A 15,572-nucleotide genomic window follows, 5' to 3' on the forward strand; every position below is an offset into this window, starting at 1 on the left:
TATGGTTGGCAGTGTGAAGGCTGTGATGAGCCTGGAAATGGCAGTTCTTGAAGGTGCAGTGGGAATGAGGGCATCTGACTGAAAGGGGTGAGAGTGGGGAAACTGAGGATAGACAGTATTGGCAGGAAACAGGTGATTTTGTGTGTTCCTCGGGGAGGGGGGAGTTGTCTAGCTTCATGCATACTGGACATGCGCTCTACCACTGAGCTACAGCTTCAGTCTAAAAACGTGCATCTCAGCTCAAAGCTGGGCAATCACCCACATCATACAGTGATGCTGGAGGGGTGGAGAGGAGCACAGGCTGCTGATTTCAAAGGCAGGGCCGGGACTCAGTCTGACAGTTGTCCCAACTAAGCCACATCTCTTATCTGATTCTTCTTCCAAGTCAACTGGTTTCCTTTTAGGAGACAGGGGAGTTATTTATAGTGTGACTATTATTTCAAAATATGGCAAGGGAGACTTTGTGTCTGCAGTAGCATTTCCTATTTGTAGGAGGGAGGACAGCTTTCCTGGCTCCAGGAGCCTTCCCACTGATCCCTCAGATCTACTGCTCTCCATAGATTATTGATAAAGCTTGAACTGCTAAAGTAACCGTCTCTAAAAGGAGAAAACCAAAATGGACCCAATTGGAGACGAAAGCTCTCAAAGGTTTCCTGCTTGAGCAATGAGGCGGAGGTGGCAGGCCTCCCCTTTGCTCATTGGAGATTCGTGTTCTTTAGGGCCTCAAAGAATGTCCCAGTTTCCACAACACACTTCAACAACAGTAAGCCTGAATGGCATCTGGTGACAGATAAAGCCGCTATATGTCACACAGTGGAGGGCTGTGCTGTCAAGTCTTGTTCAGAATTGCATTTAAAACCTGGAAATCAAATGATGTGTCCAGATAACTTCTGTGGTAAACCCCAAACCAGTTATATGTCAGGTTTAGCCTTTGCATTTCTAAACAGTGTGTCTTTATTCTGTCCAGGCCAATGCTCAGACCTTCCTGCCAGCTCTATCAAGTAGTATGGAGCTCAATATACCCTCTGTGTGCACATTAAAGGGTCAGTGGCCAGACGAGGAGTTGCCTCTCCACCGAGAAAATCTCCATATTTGACATGTCTCCTCAATTTGAACATCAAATTGATGCCTTTCTTCCAGTTTATTGGGTTATTTTCTCATAGCTAAAATCTGACAGACAAACAAATGAAAAACAAACAAATAAAGCAAACCAACTGCTCTTTAAAAGAAAAGAACTCCTGGTTCTTTTCTAGAAACTCCAAATTTCATTTCTAGATCCACCTCCCTTTAATAGGTCTAAGCTAGTCATTGAATGGCATTTTCTTGTCACTTCTGTGTTCTCAAAAATATCCAAGAATGTCAGTGCATAGATGACCTCTTTGTGGCTCTTTCAGGCAAGAAAATAACCCAATCTTAGGAACAAAGATAGAAAATGTTATTTAATCTTTGTTTTACTAGTGAGGAACCAAGGGAATGTGAGGGATGAAATGTCTTGAGCAAGCTTAATGGACATTGCTGAAGAATTGATGGAGCTTTCATTGGTGTATGCCCCTTTGCCAAAAAATAGTTTCCCCTGGAAGTTGCTCTGGGCATTGCTTCTGTCCCCCATGAGGAATTCTGCTCTACTCTGTATATGAGCTCAAGACCACATCTGACACTACAAGATACCTGTACGAATCCACCTCCATCTCCTTTGAGCAGTGGGATTGGGGCTAGCTTCTATGTAAAATGAGAGGTCAGATATGAGTCTTTTCTGCTGTAGGTTTCTCCATCAAGTGTCTGATAACAGAGAGAGAGGCAAAAGCGGGAACAGGAACACCTCCCAATCTATTGGGACTGGGACATACTATTTGTAGAAATCCACTAAGCATCATTTTATTATTGTAAAAGTAAGGGAAGGACTTTTTTCTCTACCAAAAATGTTGAGTAGATCCTCTTGCTAAAAAGAGTCATTTAAATATTACTGGTCACGTCACATTGTAGTTGTTTGGAAATAATTATATCCATATCACAGACAGTAAATAATAGATGTGCGTCCACTAACGTTTTATTCATGTTCTGTTTTAATATGGCAAACTTAGAAGTAATTTAATCTCCCAGTAAATTGAAGTGGTAGGGGGTTCTTCATACAGAAGACTGCAAGTTATTAATTCTGGGCAGTCTTCATCTCGTACAATTAGTCACTGTTTGCAGCTGGAAATGTTTTATTAATTTTCCATAGCAGTTGATTTTCCACAGTTTTCTCAGTTTAAATTAAGCAGTAAGAGCTGCTGTTTCTTCTTAAATAAATTTTCTTTCCCCAAAAATACATGCCTCTGGCTATGTCAATTTTCCCATTTGATTAAAGTGCCAGCAGGCAATTAATAACTTAATGCATTTTAAAGTACTTTTGTAAAAAGTAATTTGAATGGCCAAACTTGTGTGTTTGAATTGATTGTTGCAGAAGATTTATTAGGCGTTGAAAAACCCTAGAACCTTGGAAAGGACAAATGAGGCTCAGCCACCACGTCTGGACCCATGGTGTAGCCCCATAACTGACACTGACATCTGAGTGGAGACTGGCTGTCACTATGAAAAAAGGCTGAAAGATGAAAGCAAAGCCAAAATGTCTTTCCAAGGGTATGGAGGACTCTTCTAGGCCACAGCAATGATGTGGCATGTGTGATGGAGATAGGGTCCAAACACTAAATGCAATGAGCAGATACCATATGATCCCACCCTAATAACATGCCTGCAGTAGACTCATTTGTAGAGACAGGAAAGTATAATGGAGGTTCCAGAAGCCGAGAGTAAAGGAGAAAATTCCAATTACTTAATGAACTTCATTTCAGTTTGAGAAGATGAAATAGCCTCAGGGGTGGGTAAGAGGGTGAAAAATCCCACAACAAAAATGAGTATATTTAATGTCTCCGAACTGTGTACTCACAAAGGGTTAAAATGGGAAGTTTCGTGCAGTATATACTTTATTCTATTTTTTAATTTTTTCATGAGTTCTTTGAGATTTCATACATGCACACAATGTATTTTGATTATTCGTCCCCATAAGGCCTTCTAGATCTATTCCCAACCCTACATACAACTTCATATTTTTTTAAAGAATAACCCATTGAATCTAATTAATGCTGACCATATGTGCATGAGAGTGGGGCCATCCACTGAAGTATGGTCAACCTACCACCTTTTAAACTGATTAGGTAGATATGATCATATACAAAATTGCCAAAGAATAAGTAAAAGATTACATTTGTGTGTGTGTGTGTGTGTGTGTGTGTGTGTGTGTGTGTGTGTGTGTGTGAAACAGTAGAGACTAAAAGAAAACTGGCCTTCCCTCCCCTAGCAGTCATCAGTTAATAACTTCTCCCATGTCTTCTAGCAGGAGCCATGCACCTGTCCTAATAGGAGAGCAAAGGGACTGTGTTGGGAGAGATGTTGGGCCCCAGTCCCCACGGGGTCTCCATGAGTTGATAACTACAGATGTATCCTGTGTTTCTAGTCCTGGATTACAGCCTGGGCCTTGCCCCGCTGGCATCAAAAACATGAGCTCTTATACCTGGGGGTTTTCCACTGTGCCGTAGTCTGTATGTAAGGCTGCTCCCTCCCAGTAAAAAACACAGACACACACGTTCTCTCTTAGTGCAAGAGACCAAACGACTCAGTTTTTTTGTTTGTTTGTTTGTTTGTTTGGTTGGTTGGTTGGTTGGTTGGTTTTTCGAGACAGGGTTTCTCTGTGGCTTTGGAGGCTGACCTGGAACTAGCTCTTGTAGACCAGGTTAGTCTCGAACTCACAGAGATCCACCTACCTCTGCCTCCTGAGTGCTGGGTTTAAAGGCGTGTGCCACCACTGCCTGGCTACACTTGGTTTTTAATTAAATCTCCAGGCTTTTGCCCTATACTTGGACTTAGTCATGGTGTGGACGCCACAACTGGAGATTCCATTAGACTTAGTCATGGTGCAGACACCACAGGACTGTGCCACAGAGCATCCTGCCTGCTGAAGCATGGGTGATCATGAACACTAGGAAACAACCTAGAGTGTATATAGAGAAGGCACATCCAGCAATGCCAATTCATCCTGGAAACTCCTCCTAGAGAAGCACAGTGTGCTCTTCTAATTTGAAGGTGACTTGGAGGTCATGGAAACCAACAATAAAGCAATACTAAACAATAAAGGTAAGATCGAGATTCTGCTCTGTGGGGATAATCACATAGGTGTGTGTAGACTTACGGCCCAGGATTGCATGCAATGGTAAAGGCATTATGCCGATAGCCAATACACTTGAAAAATGAACAAAACCCCACCCAATTGAAAACTATTTGCTTAAAAAAAAAAAAAAAAAAAAAACAACCAACCAAACAGTATGAGACTGCTGTATAGGTTTTCCTTGGAATTGAAACATTTTCTTCAGGAGGGAGCCAGAGGTTAGCCTCAGAAGGTAAACAAAAGGTCACATGTCTGATAGAAAAGAAACAGGAAAGATTCTCAAGATCTCCTCCCCATCAGAATAAGGAGTCAGCAATTGCTAGGGATGGAGACTGAGCAGCTGAACAGTGGAGAGAGATGTTCAGACTAGAGCTGCCTGCGAGCTATGCAGAGAGCTCAGAGTGCAGGGTTCTGTAGTCTCCATCTGTGTTAGGGTGGGCTTTTAGTGATGGAGCAGCTTATGAGTCACCATGCTCCCTGGCACCATGTTCCCTGTCACCCAGAATCCTGACTAACTCCAAGAAAATTCATTGTGTGCGGAGTTAGTGTAAGTGTTGCAGCTCTGAGGGGTAAGGCTTCCACAACAGCTCTGAAGGGAAAGGTAGCCTGGAAATACCACAAAGTCACACAAGAGACTGGCTGCTTCTACTCGGGGGAGAAGCAGCTGAGGACTGAGCAGGAGACAGACTTCTATAGGGTTTCTTAGGGGAGGAGTTTTCCAGGCTGGGGATTGGTGAGATTTCAAGCCAAGCCCAGGAAGTGGTGGAATTTGCAGCTTGAAGATTGGGGGGTTTTCATGCTTAGGGATTGGTGTGGTTTGTAGGTTTTCAAACCCAGAAGTGGGCTGGATCCAATCCCACAGTTGAAGTCTGGTGGGAGTTAGTCTGTTGTGAGTTCCCTGAGGTGAGTAGACATGTTTGTGTTTTGTCCCCCCAGAGGAAAAGTCTGTGGAATGACAGAGGCCATTCATCACCCATTGATTTTCTTAAAGAGACATGCACTAGGGCCATAGAGATAGTGCAGGGAGTAGGATGCATTGCCGTGCCACCCTGACTATCTGAATCTGATCCTCAGAACCTGGAATGTACATGAAAAACCTGAATGCAATGGCTTGAGTCTGGAATCCCAGATCCAGCAATCTTACCTTAGACTAGAAGGAAGAGACAGGAGAGTCCTGCCAATGGGAGAAATAACAGAGAGACCCTGTGTCTTAGTTACTTTTCTGTTGCTCTGTTAAAACACCATGACTAAAAGCAACTTATGCATGAGTTTATTTGGCCTTACAGGTTACGCAGGAGAGTTCATCATGGCCAGGGAGGCATAGCAGCAGGCAGCTTGAGTGCAAATCTGAGAGGTCACATCTTCAACCACAACATGAATCAGAGGGTGAACTAGAAGTGGATTAAGGCTATAAACTTTCAAGGCCTGTATCCCAGGGACAGACTTCCTCCAGCAAGGCTACACCTTCCCAAATAGTATCACCAACTAGGGACTAAATGCTCAAATATCTAAGTCTATGGAGAACGTTTCTTTTTTGGAATTTTTTTTCATACAATTGTATTTTAATCATGTTTTTCCCCACCCCAGTTCCCAGGTTCTCCCCACTTCCCTACCCATTTTATGTTCTGTCTCTATCTCTCTCTCTCTCTGAAAAGAAGAAGAGATAGAGCTGGGCGTTGGTGGCACACGCCTTTAATCCCAGCACTTGGGAGGCAGAGGCAGGCGGATCTCTGTGAGTTTGAGGCCAGCCTGGTCTCCAGAGCGAGTGCCAGGATAGGCTCCAAAGCTACAGAGAAACCCTGTCTCAGAAAATAAAAAGAAGAGATAAAAACAACAAACAAAACCCCAAAGAAATATACACATATTCCAGAAAAATGAAATTTAAAATAAGCAAGCAAAAGACCAATAGACAAAAAAAAAAATGCCCAAACAAAGCCAAATAATAAAAGGTGTCTGTAAAAAACATACCATTAAGTTCATTTTTATTCATCAACTACACCTGGAGATGAGAAATGTCTAAAGAAATGGCCATACTAGTTCTTGATGTGTTCATAACACAGTATATATGAGCTGAAATATTGTGTCCCATAAATTTGCACAATTATTGTGTGTGTGCATGCATGTGTGTAGGTGTAAAGTGTGCTCATGAAAATAAATAAGCAAACACAACATAGTGTTGCCCACAGTGTGAATCCCTTCTGGCTTACAATAACCTGAGACTAGCCCACACCCCCTTCTGTCCATAGAACATTTTGCCTGGGCATGCAGGGCTAATGAGAACTCAGCATCAGGACCTGCGCCTGGCATCTACTCCCATTCCTCTTGAATGAGTTGGTTAAGGGTGCCTCTTTATGCCATGCTATTTAAATTAAGTATTATGTAAGCTATGAACCATGGGCTCACAAAGACAGTGGTTGTTCCTAGGAAAATATAGTCAGACATGGTAATCAGGTTTGGTAAACATGATCCTTAAAGAAACACTGTAGAGGTACTGGGCACAAAGGACAGTTAGAGCTGGGGAAAAGGGGTGGGGCTTAGGGTGGGAAGGAGTGACAAAGGAAACAAGGATTCTGAGCTTAGAGCACTTTACAGGCATGTTTAGGTTTTTACTCCATCCCAAAGAAACTGCACTAGAAATCGTGGGCAGGGTTGAGGTGACTAGAAGCTTCTGGAGTGTCATATTCAGCAGTAAGGCCCTGGTGCACTGCCTACTTTGCTGGGTGTGATAACCTTCATCAAGCCTTCAAGCATCCAAGAGGAATAACCTGTCATACTCTTTCTGGTAGAACTGGCTTGTCAGAGGAGCTACTCAGGTGCCCTCAGATGTTGAGAAGTACCCCATGGTCACATTTGCACTGTGTGGAGTCCAGAATTGGTGATGTTTTCCAGAGTTCCATATCTCCACTGTCATTAACTCAGGTAAACTTAGTCACACACAAATTAGAAGCCAAACATTTTACCTGTTAAACGTAGCACGAATAATAAAAACCCAGAGACAGATATTGGGATTAAAGCTGAAGATCAGAGAAGCAAAGTGGCCAGCCTCTAGAGAGTTCTCACCTCTACCAATGCTCAGATCAAAGGGGTGAACATGTCCTCTGATTGCATCTTCAAACTGCACTGCCCTTCAGACTGCCTAGACTGCACTGCATTCCTTCCTTATATTCCTCTCTAGTGCTGGGATTAAAGGTAAGCCATCCCAAGTGCTGGGATCAAAGGTGTAAGCTCTGTTTCTCTTTTAGACTGATTCACTCTCATGTATCCCAGGGTGGCCTTGAACTCACAGAGATCCACCTGCTTCTGTCTCCTGAGTACTGGGATTAAAGGTGTGGCTGCCACTACTGACTCTGTGGCTAACGAGTGACTTAGGTTTGTGTGGCTAACTAGTGGCTTAGCTCTGCATTCTGATCTTCAGGCAAGCATTAAATTAGATTACAAACAATCACTATAGTCAAATCTAAGCCCATGTTCTTTATTCTTGCAGTGTCTCCCATGTTCCCTTCCTAAACTGGGACGCTATGCCCTTTGCCTTGTGGAGGAGTGGGCCAGCTCCATGGTTCTTGCCAGCTTACTCTAGGACTCTCCACTGAAGAAATACTCAAGCCCTGAATCATCTCTCTGAAGATATTATCAGCCACTGATAGTTTTGTTGGATTTCTTTTGAGGAGACCACACTTGGGGGCTAGCCAGTTTCCTTATCTCCCAGCCTGGAGAAAAGGCTAAGTGCTTTCAAACAATGCATCACTGAATGGCACCTCGTCAATGTAGATGATAGTGTTGGACTGTTTCCTTAGTCCTGAGCTGGCTCATCATCCTGACAACTCTGAATGTAATGTAGACACCGCATCATGTTCCTGGCCCAGGAGACAAAGACGTGGGGGCTTTTGTTCTAAGTATCAGTCTTCTGTGTATTTAACAGTGTGGTACACACCAGTTGGGGATTGTGTGTCACTCTCTACAAGAAACAATGCCACCTGGGTTGTAGAAGGAGGAGAGGGAGAAGGGGGAAAAGGAGGTTAAGGAAGAAGAGGAGGAAATAATAAAGCAATAGGGTTAATACCAGCACCACTCTTTTGAACCCAAAGCTCAGCTCAGCACTTGCCATGTTTTCTATCAAGTTGCAATATAGGGAACAGATGATCTCCCATGGGCCAATACCGAGATAGAGAATTACCTAAATCGCTCTCCATTTAGAAAGTTCAAAAATCATTCTAAATAAAATGTAGAATATAAGAGAGTTGCCATTTCTTTTTGCCTTCTGGATGCTTGATTTTTTTCATAATATTTATTTTTTCATAATCTTAGATAACATCATTTTTCTGATAAAAAGGAAATATTCTTTGGAATGCAAATGAGGTGGTTGTATTAGTTACTTTTTTTACTTTAAACATAATTTTTATTGATTCTTTGGGAATTTCATATCATGTACCCCAATCCTATTCATTTCCCATTCCCTCCGTTTCCACCTTTTACACTTGTAGCATCCCACCAAAGGAAAACTTAAAAAAAATAATAAAATTAAAATTAAAAATTAAGCAAATACAGTTAAGAATATTAAAACAAACAAGCAAAACAACAACAACAACAAAACCTCCACTTCACATCTCCATCTTTCCTGCCTCTCCATCACCTCTTCATTTGTCTTAGTGGCTTTGGGAGCTGCAGTATGTCATGTGGTATACCCTTTTGTCCAAACAGCTTTACTTGCAACTATTCATTGTGTATTGTGTTGGTCAGGTGCAAGGCCTCTGGCTTCTGGTACAGCATCATCACTGGACCCTCGCCAACACTCCCCTGGGATATCCTGTTGTTGCCCTGAGTCATGGAGATCCTGTGGCTATGGTTCCACAGGACCATAAGGGTTCCAGCAGGTCATAGATGGAGGGTAGATGTTGTGGAGTGCCTACTCAAAACCATGGATGTGTGCCTGGGTGGTCGCTGAGTTGGTAATTTTGGGTTGCTGGGACCACCCATCTTAGGTGAGAAGTGGAGCCAGCTTTCCCTAGAGTGGCTAGCCAGCTCTCCTATGAGGGGCAGGACTAACAGTGGGTGACAGTGGCTCTTCAGTAAGTGGGAGCCTACTCTCTCTGGGCCAATGAGAGGCAGGACCAGCTTATCCCAGCCCTCAACACATGGTTCTTATGGACTCCTGTGCTAACAGAGGTAGCAGACATCAACACAGACCCCAGATGCATGAGGATCATGGACCCAAACATGGCCGTCAGCAGCAGCTTGGGTCTGGTTGCCACCATGGTCCTGAGTGACAGCGCAAGTCTCTCATATAGGAATAGGTCCATCAGGAGATTGGTCTCTAGACTCCAGATAGTCCCAGTTGGTGGCCCAAACCCTGGGAAGTCACATGACCTTTGATTGTAACAGGAGTCATGGATATCAACTATAAGGAGCCTGTAACCAGGCAGGCAAAGGCCTGGCTGGAGGGAGATTAAGACAGAAGCTTACAACCAGGCAGGCAAAGGCCTGGCTGGAGAAAGAGAAAGAGAAAGGGAGTATAGGCCCACTACCCAGAGATAAGAGTGAAAAGTGTGGCTTCAGTAGGACCATAGACCCAGACATGGGCCCTGGCCACAGCTTGGACCCTGATGTCACTATGGGTCTGGGTGGCAATGCAGGGCACCCTAATATGCATGGCTCCAGAAGCTGCACATACCTCGAATCCCAACATGGCCTCGGATGTTGGCCCAGACCCCAAGCATCCACACAGCCTTCAGTGATAACAGGAACCACAGACATCAACACAGACTGCCGATGCGGCAGGGCCACAGACCCAGACGTGGCCCTTAGCAGCAGCCTGGGCCCTGAGGTCACTATGGTCCCAGGTGGCAAGCAGGTCTCCCATATCAGCCCATTTCTCACCACCCCCCTCTTCAAATCTGCCTCCCTCCATGGGACATGAACCATTCTGCCTCTCTCTCTGTCCCATGCCCCATCATATATTGGTTTCTGACAACTAGCATCACAAGACACAGGGCTGGCTCGTGGCTTTTCTTCCTCACAGAGGGCAAGTGACCTAGTCAGGAGTGTGAGTGTCCTTCATCTTACTGGGCCCTCAGTTACTTTTCTAAAATAGCTGTTATTTCTTCCTTCTTTCCTTCCTCTTCCTCCCTTTCTTTCTCCCTGCATCCCTTCTTTTTCTTTCTATCCTTTCTTCTATAAGCCATCACAGTATGAATGAATCAGAGTCAAATACATGACCTCTGACAGATGCAAATCTCCAGGTCCTGGTCCTTGGGTTGCTAGCTCAGCAGATGTGCTCTGGGATGCAGGAGAGTCCTGCAGTATCTGTGACACTAGACCTCACATCCTGGCATCGTCCATGGCCTCTGTCCCTGCTGCACTCCCAGCCAAAGCTACTTTGAGTTTTCTGTTGTGTTGCACCTGCTACCCTCCCCTAAGCAACTCTGCATTGGTTCCTAAAGAAACATCAATATCTAAGTCTTTTGTTATTATTATTCTACTGCTCGAAAATGTTCAGCATAGGATAACTTCACTGAAAAGTTAAATGGAAAAGGTAAGCTAATGGCTCTTGGCTGAGGGAAAGAGCATTCTAAGCAATAATTTTAAATCCTTTTCCACGAGTACCTGGAAGCAATGAAAGAGGTGGGCAAAAACTGAGCTCGGTGGAAAGCATTAAGCAATTATCATTGAAAATTATTTCAGTTTAAGTAGGAAGAATAATTTATTTTATAAAATCATATGAGGAAGATTCTGCATGGTCAGTCTGCTTTCCTGTGGCACAGTTGAAGAGGTAAGCAAAATGATGAATCCCACACATCTCAACTCATTGAACGGAGTTGACTGAAGTATGGCCTACCTGAAGATGGGGACGAGTCATAGCTCCATATAGACTGGTAAATGGGATTAAATGATTTTTAATGACCCTAAAACCTAATGAAATGAAAACATCAAATCTTGCATGAACAATGAGCCCCCCTCCCACCACACAACGAGCACTTCCCAATATTTGTGGAGGTCCCCAAGAGCATAGTGCTTAAGGACCCTCTGTCAGGCCTATAGCGGCTCCTTATAGTTCATCTGTGTTTAAGAAGACAGAGATGAGCCTGAAGCATGGTACCCAGGCTGGCAAAGAGCCAGCTTGGGAAACATGTGATTTGGCCCCGCACTCTGGCTCCACAGATGCTGTCAAGGCAAGGGCAATGACTCAGTGTGACTCTAGCCTCTCTCTCTACTCTGTCGGATAGTGTCTCAGGTTAAGATTCCAGGCCACCTGTCTCAGAATCCTGTAGGTATGCTCATTGCCACTCAACTCCGCTGACTCCAGTGTACTGGAGTGAGTGTTGGAAATGTTCATTTTTCGTTAGAAATGTGTCTGGGGTAGAAGCATACTACTGAAAACATATTCCCCCAGGCAATTGTGATGCATATCCTAGTAGTAGACCCACTGGCATATTATAGGTGCTAGATAAAATTTAATGAATGGAAGGGTGTGGGAATGACTTTTGGGGGAGTGTGACACAGACAGGACAGGGGGAAGGCGAGGTCTTGAAGCAAAACACGTGGCAGCAACAGCAATGGAAGAAGAGCCAATGTCCCGATGTAGGAAGGTGCCTGGTGGGGTAATGGGACCATTCTGAGTCACCTGTTTTCTAGGACAGACTCCAGGTGGGATTCCTGGCTCAGTCCTCTTCTCCCTGTGTGCCACCATTTCCTTTCTCTGTCTTTACCCAACAAAAGGCAGCTTTCTCCAATTGTTTCTACAGGGCACATATTCATCTTCATCATCCTGTTTACTTCAGATCCCTGAAGATGAGCAGATGAAGGAGTCATGATGTTCTTTCTGTTGTTGTTTTATTTTTTAATTGACAAATAGTAACTGTATCGAGTGTGGTATGATGTTCTGATATAACTGTATAGGGTGGCATGATCATACCAGGCTAATAAACATACTTGTCATCTCAAGTGTTTAGCATGCATTGTGATGCACTTATAGTCCTTTTAAGAAATCTTTTTTTTTAATAATTCAACCATGATTTTAGCAGACATTTGTATGGACATACTATAGACTCAGGGTAATGATGTGATAGCCAGGCAGAACCCTTTCAAGGCCATGGATCGCCACCTTAGCTATGTGCTGTAACCACACAGAGACAGTGAAGTGGCCTCAGGACTGCCCAGCTTCACTCTCCTTCCCCCATTCCCGACATACTGGTCTGGGGCACAGCCTGGGCACAGGGTCCTTGAAAAACTCAGTCAGTTGTGATCTGCCATCGGGCTAGAGAAGACTCTTCTAGAGACAGCAAGCAACAGCTGACAAATCCTGGCAACAATCTTCTCATAGCCTGACAAATGAGTCCATGGGAGACTGGTTACAGGTATCAAGGAATACCATCCCAGTCCTGAGAGGAATTAAAACATGCCTCAACCAAATAACTTTGAAGATCTGTTAAATCACTTCTAGAAATGTCAGGAGACCATGAAAGCTACTATCATTAGACCCATTAAGTCATCTCCAAAAACCTGAGGTTCGTGACCCCATTGTGGGGGGTTGAACAACCCTTTCACAGGGTCACCGAAGATCATCAGAAAACACAGATATTTATATTATGATTCATAACAGTAGCAAAATTATAGTTATGAAGTAGCAACAAAAATAGTTTTATGGTTGGGGTCGGCACAATGTGAGAAACTGTATTAAAGGGTGGCATCATTAGGAAGGTTGATAACTGCTGTATTAGAGCAGTTTTTCAAAAACAGAAATGCAACCAGTTGGGTCTCTTTATAGTTGAGGATGACCTTGATGTTCCTCATCACCTACATTAGGGATAAAAATCAGAGGCCACCTCTGCCATTTGTGCTTTCTAGCCAGGTTAGAGTTCTGGAGCACACACCCTTTTTACAAAGAAGCTACCTTGCCATGTTATTTTTGCTTTGTTTGTGTTTTCCTTTGTGAGATGATGGAGGGCGTCCTTCTGTGTATATGATTGTCTTATTGGCTGATAAAAAAGTACTGTTGGCCAATAGGAAAACAAGATAGGTGGGACAAGAGTCAAGGAGGATTCTGGGAAAGGTAGGAGAAAAATGCAGAGTCACCATGTGAGCCCGGGAAGACAAGATGCTTCTGCTGGTGTCCTATAAGATAAGTCTTATAAAATATATAGATTTATGATAATTAAGACTGAGCTAGCAGATGAGAAATCCTAGTCATTGGCCAAGCAGCATTTGTACCTAATAGAAGTCTCTGTGTGTTACTTGGGACCATAACTTGGCGTCGGATGGAACTTGGGCGGCCTGGCAGAAAGCACCCACGTGGCGGCAGGGCTCGGGCAGTTGGAGTAAAGACTTGTTGTTACAGTGGGACAATGAGATTATCCCTTCTCAAAGCCCTCAAAAGCCCATCTCCCGTTACTCTTTACCTACAAAGTGCCACAGCCCCCCAAAACAGTGCCACCAGCTGGGGAAGTAGTCATTCAAATGCATTAGTGCTGGGAGGGGGCATTTCATATTCAAACCATACATTCCTCTATCTAAGAGGGAGAGACAGTCCATTTTCCCCTATGAAACAATTATGTGACAAACTGTAGCGCAGAAGAGCACACATAGCACAAAACATGTAGTCATATTTTAATGTAGCCCTCTTGTAAAGGGTGACAATCCCCTGGTTGTGCTTAGTAAAGTAAGTATATATTGTTGAAAATGCACTTGTTGGGAATCTCTGATTGGGTCTCACTCCCATTCCAAGCACGGCCCTTCTTAGGAAGCCTGCCAAGGGTCAGCTCCTCCCCTAGAACTGCTCAAGACCCATGCCTACAGGGTATTTAAGGCCCCTTCCTTGGGAGACTGCAGTGGTGTGATTTCTCTCCTGCCCCCCCCCCACTCCCACCCCAAATACCTGGGAGTTGCTTTGCTCAGATTAAACCTGGTTTTATTAATTTGGCTTGACTTAGCTTATTGTGTTGGTGGAGAAACCCACTACCAGGGATTTCAAAACACGTACCCACACCTAAGCATATAGTAACAGTTAAAGAAATGTTCTTCTTTTCCATCTATTATTCTATGGAATTAAAGATCATCTACTATAGTGCCTTTATGTTTTCTTTTGTTTTATGTGTGTTTATATGCATTTGTGTGTGTATTGGGTGCCTATGTGTGTGTGAGTGCTGGTGTGCCTTTAAAGATCAAGGGACAGCCTCATTGTGAATCCTGTAAGGGCACTTAGCATTTTTGTGTGAGACAGGGTCTCCCATTGGCCTGGAATGTTACCATGTAGACCAGGCTAGCCCACAAGCTTCCAAGTATCTGCCTGTCTCATCTCCCACATCACCATTGCTGGGACCTCATATAACACACCACCATGCCCAGCTTTTTATATGGGTTCTGGGGTGGGGAGTCCAAACTCAGATATCCGTGTTCCCAAGACAAGCATTTTATTAACCAAGCCATCTCCCTGGCCCATGTTTTTGTTTGTTGAGACAGGGTTTCACTATGTAGCCTGGATTAGCCTCGAACTCAGACTTCTTCCTCAGCTTCTGCAAACACATACCAACCAAGCCTTGCAGCAGCTTCATCACAGAGTTAAAGAAACTGAAACCCAGACAGACAAGTGACTTGCCTAGGGTCACACAGCTAGTGAAGGGCAGAGCTAATCCCAAGAATGAACTGTATTTCAACTCAGACTTCTCAGGAAGCAATCACTGAGACCCTTCAGTATTTTATGTTGCCCTCTAAAATGACTGCCCCCAGCAATAGCCTGAGGTCATTTAAATGACAAACACAGTGTCCCCACACACACACACACACACATAGGTTTAAAGCCCCATTCATCTGGTTTCAGTGGAGGAAGCTGCTAATGGCTCTGCCTTTTCCAGTTGAAGCAGAGAAGGAAAACATTTGCTGTCCAAGGAGTCCCTCCCACTGTTTGTAGATCAAACACAAACAGAAACTGTGGGAGGCTGGGCCATCTCTCACTGAGAGAATCAATATCGATGAAACAGACAAAATCCCAAAATCTCAAAATAGCGAAAACAAAGATATCCAACTCATAAAATCTGCTAGAATCACAAAGACAGCACAACTCCAATCTCAGCTGGCTCAAAGAAAGTGTCCATTAACAAGGGATTAACACAAGGGAAGTACACAACCAGTCAATAAGAAAGGAAAACACTTCACACAGCCTGGTCCATTTGAGCCCGCCCTAGGTGTATAGATGGGGGTGTATTGAGATGATGGGGTTCTGCCTACAGAAAGGGGTCTCAGAAACCATGTTTCAACTTAAAGGGACACACTGTGGGACTGCAAATTTGGAAACTTCAGCCAAGCACATAAGAGAAAGTACTGACTAGTGGCCCCTTTTAATCCTGTCCTTGTGTTTTCCAAGGAGGCGCTTTCAGGAAAA

The 15,572-nt window shown here is 44.0% G+C and overlaps 1 long non-coding RNA gene across 1 annotated transcript; it reads left to right on the forward strand.

Moving 5' to 3' along the window:
- Positions 1 to 3,989: 3,989 nt before the first annotated feature.
- Positions 3,990 to 8,434, forward strand: LOC107978870. Its single transcript, XR_003479380.2, has 3 exons — positions 3,990 to 4,170; positions 6,988 to 7,120; positions 7,686 to 8,434. It is a non-coding gene; the product is annotated as an uncharacterized LOC107978870 (long non-coding RNA).
- Positions 8,435 to 15,572: the final 7,138 nt, after the last annotated feature.

Source organism: Cricetulus griseus (genome assembly GCF_003668045.3).
Source record: "Cricetulus griseus strain 17A/GY chromosome 1 unlocalized genomic scaffold, alternate assembly CriGri-PICRH-1.0 chr1_1, whole genome shotgun sequence".
Classification (NCBI taxonomy): Eukaryota; Metazoa; Chordata; class Mammalia; order Rodentia; family Cricetidae; genus Cricetulus; species Cricetulus griseus.